The sequence below is a fragment of the Notolepis coatsorum genome (assembly GCF_963971535.1).
Source record: "Notolepis coatsorum genome assembly, chromosome: 5".
In the NCBI taxonomy this organism is placed as follows: domain Eukaryota; kingdom Metazoa; phylum Chordata; class Actinopteri; order Aulopiformes; family Paralepididae; genus Notolepis; species Notolepis coatsorum.
The window spans coordinates 191,557,187-191,569,324 of record NC_140169.1 but is presented as its reverse complement, the minus strand read 5'-3'; the positions used below and the strand labels follow the sequence as shown (position 1 = coordinate 191,569,324).

The 12,138-nt window shown below is 42.2% G+C and overlaps 1 protein-coding gene across 1 annotated transcript in view; it reads right to left on the bottom strand.

Moving 5' to 3' along the window:
• The window catches only part of zmym2 (zinc finger, MYM-type 2), a 230,770-nt gene extending 221,977 nt beyond the window's left edge, over window positions 1–8,793 (bottom strand). The window contains exon 1 of the mRNA XM_084314398.1: window positions 8,661–8,793. The gene's annotated coding sequence lies outside the window, so the exon portion shown is untranslated. The remainder of the gene's footprint in view (window positions 1–8,660) is intronic.
• Between the last annotated feature and the right edge of the window lie 3,345 nt (window positions 8,794–12,138).

Genomic DNA, 12,138 nt, shown 5'->3' with positions numbered 1-12,138 from the left:
CATTATATCGACGATAATTATCGATATCGAGTTATATGAAAATAATTTTATAATTTTATCGCGATAACGTTTTTGGTCATATCGCCCAGCCCTAGGTTCGGGGTCTCTATGGGTCGAGGCACTAAAGAGGCGTGGTGCTTTGGCTCGCGGGAGGGCCAGGCTGTGGGTCCTCCGGGATTGTGGCTTGCGGTTGCCGGGCCTGGAGGTGGAGAGGCTCGGTAAGCACTTTTTTATAGTATATATTTTATTTTATTATCCTTTTACTTTGTGACAACTTTATTGTCTAATCATTGTTGCGTTAGTTTATGTTCTTGGATGTCTTTTATGTATTATTGTTATTATTGTGTTGTGAGTTGTGTTGTTTCGTGTTTGAACATTGAAAATAAAAAAAGATTTGATCAAAAAAAAGGAAAGACCAGATGAGGTCAGAGGCGTTTTATAGTATTTACTGGGGATGGCCAGATAATGTTGATATTTAAACTTAAAAAATAATAATACATATTAAATGTATACATGATCATGCAACATAAAAAAATGGAAATTAAGAAGGATCTAGATAGTATAAAGGAGAACCAGGAGAAAGGTTATGCATCACCTCAACAGGAGAGGCATAGAGAAGCAGAAGGCCAAGTTGTTCTGTTCAAAGGAGTTTGGACAGATAGCTTAGTGGGAAACAGAAAGCTAGGTTGTTCTGTTCAGAGGAGTTTGGACAGAGAACTTAGTGGAAAGAGAGTCGGGACGCGTCTATGCTTTAGGGCGGCAACTGGCTTGTCCTTCCGCGTTGATCTGATTGGCCACTGATCTACGCTAGTTTCGCCCCTACGCCGGTATGAGCGTGTGCATGCGCATGAGCCTAGATAATAATAATAATAATAATAATAATAATAATAATAATAATAATAATAATAATAATAATAATAATAATAATAATAATGCGCGAGCCCTTGCACACACGCAGGTTTTGCCCCCACGCCGGTAGATAATAATAATAATAATGCGAGAGCCCTCGCACACACGCAGGTTTTGCCCCCACGCCGGTAGATATTAATAATAATAATACTTAAGACAAACGCACGCAATTGGCACAAGTGTAAATTATGCATTCGTCACTCAGTTTTAACATCGACGCAATTAGCTCAACTCGTTCGTCAGCTGGCTGTGGAGCCTATGGTCACAAGTTCAAATCACTTAGTTCAATTATTCTTTTTTTTTTTTTTATTAATTTATCATCTCTCTATATTAACGTAACTAGCTATTCATATCAATCGAAATAACGTTCATCTCTCTATATTAACGTAACTAGCTATTCATATCAATTGAAATAACGTATTGTATTGTTTTCATCTCTCTATATTAACGTGATTCCATCAACACATAGGTAATATGCTCTTGCGCGTGACGCGACTTTGGGCTTCATTATTCAGCCACAGGCAGGAGTTTTTAGATCACAAGCTGGTCATGCATAATCTCGCCCACCAGACTCTTCTACCGAATTGACTAGGTCGCGCAAGTCAATCAATAGATTACACTTTCTGTAGGCCTAACACTCACCTACTCATTCTGTTGTGACACAACATGACATGTTAGTAGGCCTGCCACGATAACACATTTTGCTGGGCGATTAATTGCCCCCGAAAATATCGCGATAAGCGATATTATTGCGACCGGTTAGAGAATCTTTTTTTTTTTTTTTTGGAGAAATTTATTTCCCAAAACTTTTATTTTGAAGCCCACCGCTCCGTCTTTTCCGGTGTTTTAGACTTTTATTTTGAAGCCCACCGACCGGACCGGAAGTATTGTTGTGATTATCAGGTACTTTGGGTACCAGAAAAGTCACGTGAAACACTGCAGACCACTGATTGGTCAGAATAGAGACGCGTCTCTAGGATTTCATAATCATTATGTTTGCAGCAGGCACAAGTGCAATAAACAAAGGATACAGTCACTGTGTATTCTGCCTCATTTATTGATTAAACAAAACCGACATCAACACAATTTGCCACCGAGCGGAGAGTTTAGTCTCGCAAAAAGATCGCTGACTTGTTAAGGCTTGTTGTTAGGTTAGGTGCTAATGTTGTGCTAGCGTTTTAGCATGGCTATCGTACATAGCGTGATCAATATAACTCGCTATTGATTGTTTGTATGAGTAACGTTAATGCTAGTAGAATAGACACAACGTGAGGTATTCACCATCCATTTTAAACCGGTTATTACCTAATGCTAACGTTAGCAAATAGACGCGACTGGTAACGTTACAGCTAACGTTAACGCTTGTAGAATAGACACAATGAGAGGTAACGTTAGCGTTAGCAGAATAGACACAACGAGGGTCTCGTTAATGTTGTTATTGATTGATTGATTGAAAACTGTGTTTACTCTGTTTGTATGAGTAACGTTAATGCTAGTAGAATAGACACAATGAGGGGTAACGTTAGCCCCACGGAGCTCCTGTGCTGTGCTCTGTAGTAAAGCCAGCGGCCCGCCTCCCAACACGGACAGTGACTGACAAGCGGCACTGGGTCCGCCTCATTAAAACAAACGCGCAAATAGCAATTAATCGCGCCCGTCAAAATCATTGCATTCATTTTAATTATCGCGGCAATTAATCGATTTATTGCTTATCGCGGCAGGCCTACATGTTAGGGTAGATAATAATAATAATAATAATAATGCGAGAGCTAGGGATGGGTACCGAATTCGGTACTTTTGAGGTACCGAACCGAAACATGTCGGTACTACCGAGTATCGAATCAAGTGAGAAACCAAAAAAAAAATAAAAAAAAAATAAAAAAAAAAAATTATTATTTTTTTCTCTTTTTTTTTTTTTTACTTTTTTCTTTTCATGTCAACGTTCACACGCACAATATATGCTTACCTAGGATTTGACTTGATTCAACAACAAAGCAGTCGGAGCAATGACAAGCCGAAAACTGTCGAAATTGTAGTTATTTGAAGTTTGGATTTTTTTTTACGACTGAGGTAGGTAAATTAAATTTCTTGAGACTAAAGTACCGAAAAAAGGTACCGGTATCGATTCACAGGTACCGGTACCGGTTCAAATGTGAAGGTACCGATCCCTAGCGAGAGCCCTCGCACACACGCAGGTTTTGCCCCCACGCCGGTAGATAATAATAATACGCACGCTGAAATAGGGCTGGGCGATATGACGATATTATATAAATATCGGGTACAGTTCATTAACGATACACTTTTTCAACGTATCGTGGATATCGTGATGTTTTGCCCAAGAGGATTGTGTCGCGTCAATCTGTCCACACGTTACTCGTTCATATCTCAGCCTGTGCTGAGATATGCCCATTCCGCGGTCTGTTAATAAAGTTTTCAATCAGACAGATGTATGGAAAGGCTTTTATTATAACATTCGTTGTAGTAAAATCATTATGCCTCATTTAGTCATCCTGTGAAGCACTGGTCTCCTACTCGACGGCCGCGGGGAGCTAACGTTAGTAGCTCTGTTGATGTTCAGTGTTCACTTCAGCACACGGGACATTCAGGAAGTCAAAAAATAATAACGCTTGCCGATTGGTGCTAAGAACAGCAGGGCGGGTGCAAGCGGTGTGACGTCATTGGCAGACTCGACTGTCAATCAAAATGATTATGTTTCCGTCAGAATGAATGAATGAAAACTGTATTAAAAGGTTGCAGAATGGGTACAATACAGTACAGGAGGATGAAGACCAGAAAAAGACTTTCGGCTTTTTTACATAAGGGTCCTCCATTTTCAATTCATCAAAACATTTAGAGACATACATATATACAGTAGTTTCATAAAAATGCTAAAATGCTATTTATTGATTGATTGATTTAAAACTTTAACATATTGCAGAATGGGTACAGTACAGCTCAATACATACAATTGTTAAGGGGATGCAGACCAGAGAAAGACTTTAGTCTTGTTTACATCAGGGTCCCCCATTTTCAATTAATCATATTTCATATCTAAATCATATAATATCTCATATGCAATATATAATCTAATAATCTAAATCTAATATAAAAATGCTAAATGCATGGGTATTTTATTTTGTCTTTAATGTTAGCTTGCAAACTCAAATACTGTCTTGGTAAGCCTCATAATGAATTGTTTGGGGTAAAAAAGAAAAACATCGTGATGTGTATCGTGTATCGCCGAAAGGTCAGAAAATATCGTGATATCATATTTAGGCCATATCGCCCAGCCCTACGCTGAAATGGGTATCGTAGAACATGACATATTAGCATGATAATACCTACCTGCATCAGATAATACCTACCTGCATCAATATACGCCGCGCTATATACTGCAACGCCTAACTAACTAAGATGGACGATCACTGCTATTCAGCCAAGCCAAAGCAGAGGTACATTTTAGTACATAGTTATAACAAAAAAAAGATTTAACTAAGAGTGATTTGAACTTGTGACCATAGGCTCCACAGCCAGCTGACGAACGAGTTGAGCTAAGTGCGTCGATGTTAAAACTGAGTGACGATCGAATGCATAATTTAACTTGCGACAATTGCGTGCGTTTGTCTAAGTATTATTATTCTAAGTATTATTATTATTATTATTATCTACTGGCGTGGGGGCAAAACCTGCGTGTGTGCGAGGGCTCACGCATTATTATTATTATTATCTAGGCTCATGCGCATGCGCGCGCTCATACCAGCGTAGGGGCGAAACTAGCGTAGATCAGCGGCCAATCATAGCAACGCGGAAGGACAAGCCAGTTGCCTAAAGCATAGACGCAGTCGGGACCCATACCTGGGACTACACTATGTTGAGAGAGGAAAGTGATGATGATGATGATAGAAAAAGAAGGTGATTTGAGTTGTCTCAGAAAGGACATATCCAGCTCAACAAGGACAGCAGCTACCGACCCCACCAGAAGATGAGAGACTGATCTATGAGACCGGAAACCAACTCACTGAGGATCAGGCTTGTAGAATCTGACATAATGTTTTGAAAAAGCTAGCGATGTCCCTCACAAAGGGTTTTAGTTTGTGTGATAACTAGGGCTGTCTTAAATACTTCGAAGCTTTGTGCGATGGGCATGGGATTCGAATATAAAAAATAAAAAGTGTGCAAAATCAACTCTGCCTCTCTTTGTTAACTACAACAAGCAATGCTGTTTGTTATTTAAGATGAGGTCGGACTCGGCACTGACAGATGTGTTCATTGTGCTGCTTTTATAAAGCCTCAAATGACGGCTTACAATATTTCATGAAAGCAAAGTGTTTCGTTTGTCTAAGATTTAAAAAGGTTTAAACTTTACAGCACTGACAAAGTTGAACAAACATAAAAACATAAAAAACAAATCTCATCCCCGAAGCTTCAAATTCCAAAAAAATATTCGAAGGTCAGCCCTAGTGATAACAATGAATGTGAATGATACCCAACCCTACTGGTTGTACCCGACCAGAAGGCTTGTATCCTTTCGGCAAGCAACCTTCCCTTCCGCGTTGCTCTGATTGGCCGAGCGCGCATGGGCATGAGCCGCGATAAGCCCCTCAGCCAGGCAGGAATACTAAACTCCAGTTAACCTAATTTATACAAATGGAAGTATTGATTTCACCGTAACGAATCATTAAAAAAATATACCGTTAACTGGAATATGTTGTTTCTTTACACTACATGTTGGATTATGTAATTGGTTCCTGGCCGTGTGACAGGAAACAGAATCGAACGTGGGTGACGTTCAAGATCACAGAGCTGTTCTTGCACTGTTTACAAACACTGTGGCTCATACTCAGGACAGCATTTCCACAGATTATTTTAAGCCTATTTTTATAAAGAAATCAACAAACAAACATTTAGTACAGCGACATAATGCATTTCATAACAACAACTTAATGTAGTTTATGTGCAATAGTTTGAAGAGGGTTATAAACGTGCACACAAACACACACACAATGTGCAACACTACTAGGCTTCTAGATAACATGTAAAATATTACACAATTAGGCTAGGTCTAGATTGATTGATTGATTGAAAAGTTTATTAACAGATTGCAGAATGGGTACAGTACAGTACATCTCAATACATACAATTGTTAAGGGGATGCAGACCAGAGAAAGACTTTCGTCTTGTTTCCACCAGGGTCCCCCATTTTCAATTCATCATAACATATATGACATACATGACATACAGATAGACAGTACTGCTACATCTATACATTTATGACATATCAGATTTGCAAATACAGTACTGTTTGTGATACAAAAGTGTCCAGAAAAGGAGTGTATATACATTTGGCGTAGAAACTGTACATTGGAGGAGGTTGGTGGGGTGGGGTTGGGTGGGTTGGGTGAGGGCTGTACATTGGAGGTGGGGGGGGGGGGGGGGGTTGGGTAGGGGACACACACACATTTTACACTGTACATTGGAATGTTGACAAAGCCTTACTTGGTCATTTACTGTACAACTAGGTTAGGACATTTGTAGGGGCCAGTTTCGAATTGCAGTCTCACGTAGGTGTTTTTTGAGAGTGTTTTTGAAGGTGGGTAGTGATTCACATTCCTTTACAGCTTTAGGCAGGGCGTTCCACATTGATGTGGCATAATTGCGAAACGTGTTTAGTCCCTTGTTTGAGCCGAATCTGGGTTTTACATGATTTGTGGAGCTCCCTCTGGAGCTCCACAAATCACAAGTTCACAAAAGTTCACAAAATCACAAACCCACAAGTCCGTTTGACTATAGCGTCAAACGGAAGTTGAGCAAATCAAGTCACCTATATACTGAAGTGGAAAATAGACCCACTCCTGAGTGACTGCAATGCAGCTCTATAAGGCAGTCTGCATTCACGTGGATGAGGAATGAGACTATTCCACTATGGGCTACAGCTTTGAAATCACTACCCTCTCCGATGTCTGTCAGACTGTCACTGTGTAATATCACAGGTGAATGGGGTGTGCTAGTACGTGTGTGGGGGGGGGTGCCATAATAGAATATTCGGGACACAAATAGTTAAAACGTAGCGGCCACATCATCATAGGTGCTTCTCTACCTTTCCAGCAGCACACCACGTATCAATTTGTGCATGAAGCCAAAATAGACATCGTTTTCCATCATCAGGGTCACGAGGTGGAAACGTGCACCATTATTATGAGCAATTTGCGCATAATATCCTGCCCGAACGCAGATGAGAAGCGGCAAAGAGAAACAACCTATTCCCATCAAACGGGCGATAATAATTTATATTATATAATAAGGCTTATGTCACAGATAACCGATGCATTAATGCGCAGACGGTAAATGGACCCAACTGGTGAAATATTGTCCATTCTAGTTACCAGACTGCGAATCCAACTCGCAACAGAAGAGCGGTTTATTCTTCCCCGGGACAGCTGATCCTCTCATTCTATAACCACGGTCTGTGACTCAGGACATTGGGCATATATATATATATTATAGGCAGCCTGCCTCCCCGTCCGGGCCACTGGTTCTGAACCCGGAGAGCAGCTCCATCAGCTCCACCACATTGTGTCAAGGCAACCGGAGAAGAACGATGATCGGAACAATTATTTGATACATTCAGGAAACTTGGGCCCAGGCATAATAGATAAATGTCCTCAACTTTACAAAGATATGAGAGAACATCCCCCCCGAGACAAAACTACCTGGTTTAAGCCCGAAAGGAGGGAGGGGGGAAACTCGGGGAGTGGGAGATATATATCGGGTCCGTGGACCAAAATTGAGCCCCATAATAATAAACGTGGTTCCGTTCTGCTCCGTTCCGCTCCCACCCCTGGCCTTCCTGGCGCAACGCAGCCATTGGATTAGCGGCGAATCGAGGGAGAAGCCGGAGAGACTGCGCCATTGTGAAGAACAGGGGGAAATGATCGTAACTTATTCAATTCTAACGAATGGTGTTTTTAGCTACGGCGAAATTAATGGCAGGAAATGAACGCCGGCTCTCAGAATACAACCCCTGGCTGACAAACGTGCTTATTATTATATCGTCAGTCACCCCTTTAAATCCGGTTTCAAATTGCAACGAGTTTCCCTGGTCTCGACACGTGCCGTTCATCAACAAAGAAGCACTCAAAGCCGAATATAACGTCATGGTTTTATGATGATACATCATACCTGTGAGTCACGTTGAGGTTTAATTGGAAAGTTACCCCAGAGAGAGACCACCCTGGGCAATCAGTGGCACGTGCACGTGGCTACCGCAGGGGGCGCCCTCGCGTTAACATTTCACGTGAACTGCCTTAATTTATGTCATGGGGTTGGTAAATAAACACATTAAAAAAAAGCCCACTCTGTGTTTACATATTATGGCCAAGATTCAACAGTCAAATCTAAAGTACAGCTACACGGCGTTTCCAAAACGAGCAGAGGATTTGCCCCCCCTCCGTTAGTAAGCAGCACTGCCTCACGTCCGCCATTAGAGAGCGAACTAAACAATACGCGAGACGAGACTATAGGCGGTAGTGCTGCTGCCGAAGAGAGAGAGAGAGAGAGAGAGAGAGGGGGAGAAAACCTCACCGGCGGGGTACACATTCACTGGGAATTCGTCACAATAATACGTGTCTTCTCAGCCTATCGAGTCTCTCAAGTGGGTCTCCGGGTACCCGAATGCCACCTCGCATAGTTGTTTGAAACTTTGACTAATTAACCGTAAAATGGGAATAAAAAACGTCTGTTGTAATTCTTACCGGGAGTCGGGCTTGAAACGATATAGCGCCACTTTTGTTGCCTTGACATTAATCCGCGGAACGCATGCGCCCCGAACACAGAGCTTCCACTCGGCGCGTGGGGAGGATACTCGAGCCGACGGGATCCGTTCTCGTGTTTCTTCGCCGCGCACGCGCAGAGCGCTCAATCAGGGTCGGTATGGCTGGCAATTAAATTGACCCCATTAGACCACGTTTAACAACAACTTTGCTTGTACACTCTATGGCATCTCGTATATATCCTAAACTTAGACAGTTATTACGAATTATTTCGACCACGGGAAGGCTGTTCGAGTGAAAATCTAGGCTGCATTGGATCACACTGTGTTGAGGTCCAATCAGAACTGGTTGAGTGAGCGGTGTCAAGCTCTCTTAATTAAGCTGCATTAGAATTTCCCGTGGAGAGGCTTTGCCTTCAAAATAAAAGTGTAGACGTTTACACGTATTCATAATTAATTTGATCGATTGATTGAAAACTTTATTAACAGATTGCAGAATGGGTACAATACAGTACGGCTCAATACAAACAATTGTTAACACATTCCCTGCCACGCAATTTGAGCATCTTATACCACTCTCTGCCAGCACTGTAAGCCTATGGAGATGTTCACCTTCTTTGCAAGGCTATAACTTTTTTAATTGTATTGCTAAATTGACATTACTATGGCCCATTCAACATCGATTATCTATCGTTCAGGATGTAGGAACGTTTGACTTTTTCATTCATAGATTCATACGAAAATACCGTCTAGAATATAAATATGTTTTTATCGTTTTCTGCAGTAATTCCTAGAACGTGAGATATAGGCATAAACGCATATATAGATTATCAAATGCCATTTGTTGGCGATACACGCTATATTAAAATTTCAACTGTACATGATCCTAAACGTTATGACTGATCATGCGCGGATGAACGGGGGGGGGGGTCGTTTATAATTCCGTGATCGTCTGTAAATGCTTTATGTAGTATGGGTGATATATTGATCAGAGCAGTTTGCATGGATAATAATAAACAAACACGCTGAAAATGACGTCAGTGTCCTCTTACCGTTCGACGATGAGACTGGATGAAAAAGATCCCACTTATTTGACGCGATCTCCTAAATCCATTTCCGGTTTGTATAATCATAATAAACGGCCAAATCGTATCGATTATTGCGTTATGGCAGCGATCGCTACACACGGACGTGTGTATACAGTCCCGCAAAAATATGACGCATTTCCCAGACGCACCGATATCGACTCGTCCATTTCCGGTTTGGCAACTCGCCGATCATCCACCAGGCGGCAGTATTGAAGCGTTGCAGAGTTGTGCATGCTCCCACTGCATCAGACGAGGCTCCGTGAGGGAATTATGAATAACATGGATAAAAAATGAAATATGATCTCAATAACGTCGTACGCCGTGGATTGGCAGAATTCGCATGAACTTGAAACACGTCGTAAGCCGTTTCCGGCGTGGGATGTGTTAAGAGGATGCAGACCAGAAAAATACTTTCGTCTTGCATGTCTCATCAGTACAGTGTCTGGCAGTACAGCAGTACAGCACAATAACAATCATATCACACTACTCTGGGGAACCTATATGATAAAGCTAAAGTGTAGATAAAGCTGCAAAACATAAAAAAAACAATTGTGACGTAATTATGGTAACTGCTATTTATCAAGTTCAAGTTTGCTTTTATTTGTCACGTTACATGTACATTAGAGTGAAATGCTTGGTTCTGTATGAGCCCCTGATAATGTGCTTCATACAGTAAAAAAAAAAAGTAAGTAAAAGAGGAATAAAGTCCCAACACTATACAAATATACAATATACAAACTAAAGTACAACCTAAGTACAATGAAAGTACAATGTAGTAAAAATGCAGACGGGTGGATGCATGGGTTGATGTTACATAGAGTTTTGATTGATTGATTGATTTATTGATTGATTGATTGATTGATTGAAAATTGTATTAACAGATTGCAGAATGGGTACAATACAGTACAGCTCAAAACACACAATTGTTAAGGGGATGCAGACCAGAGAAAGACTTTCGTCTTGTTTACATCAGGGTCCCCCATTTTCAATTAATCATAACATATGACATACATGACATACAGATAGACAGTACTGCTACATCTATACATTTATGACATACCAGATTTACAAATACAGTACTGTTTTTGATACAAGAAGAGTCTAAAAAAGAGAGTATATACATTTGACGAAGAAACTGTACATTGGAGGAGGTTGGTAGGTGGGGTGGAGGGGGGGGTTGGGTAGGTGGGGTGGGGGGGAAACTGTACATAGGACGTGGTGGGGTGGGGTTGGGTAGACGGAGTGGGGGGTAACTGTACATTGGATTATCGACAAAATCTTACTTGGTCCCAAGAAGAGGGTCTCGTGTATTTTTGGGTTTAATAGGACATTTATTGTACATTGGAGGGGGTTGCGTTAGGACATTTACAGGGGCCAGTTTCGAATTGCAGTCTTTTTCGTAGGTGCTCTTTGAGAGTGGTTTTGAAAGTGGGTAGTGATTCACATTCCTTTACAGCTGTGGGTAGGGCGTTCCACATTGATGTGGCATAATTGCAATACGTGTTTAGTCCCTTGTTTGAGCCGAATCTGGGTTTAACATGATTTGTGGAGCTCCCTCTGGTGTTGTGGTCGTGGTATTCACTGACCTTTGGGAAGTATTTTGACATGTACACATGGGTACCTTAGTCGTGTAGTGTATCTTGTAGACCAGGCCCATTGCAAGTTGCTATACTCTGTCGTCTACTCTAAGCTATCCTAGGTTGTCAAAGTGGGCAGGGGTGAGGTGGGTTCTAGGAGTAAGGTCAAGCAGTAGTCTGACCAGTTTGTTTTGAGATGTTTGTAATTTTTTTTTTTTTTTTTTTTTAAACTTAAATTTTTATTGAACACTTATAGACATACAACACAACATATACAATAACATCAATAATACAACAGTACAATGATGTAGGCCCCTTGAACTCGGCTGCGCTCATCTTCCCAGACCCCCGCAAGAGGAACCTCCCACCCTCACCCCCTAGAAACCGGGCTCCCCCGCATCCCAGGTCCGTCCCACACGGGGTCCAGCACTCAGCGACACAGGCATCTTGAATCTGATTGGGCCCGACCCAGTAGAGGGGCGAGGGGCAATACTCCCCCCCACCGAGCCAAGCCCGCTACCTCCCATGCCACCAAGCCCCCCACCCCACGCACAACCAACCCACAACCCACGGGATCCCACTCTCCCGGGTCAAACCGCCTAAACGCTGACCCCCACCCCCCTGAGCTGAGCCCATTGGCGCCCCCCATATCTTAGGCCGCTGCGCCCGTAGCCGGGCCCCCATCGACACGGGTCCCTTGAATCAATTGGGCCAGGTCCAGTAGAGGAAAGGATAGGGGACTCCCCCCCACCGAGCCAAGCTCGCTATTCCCCATGCCCCCGAAAGCCCCACCCCA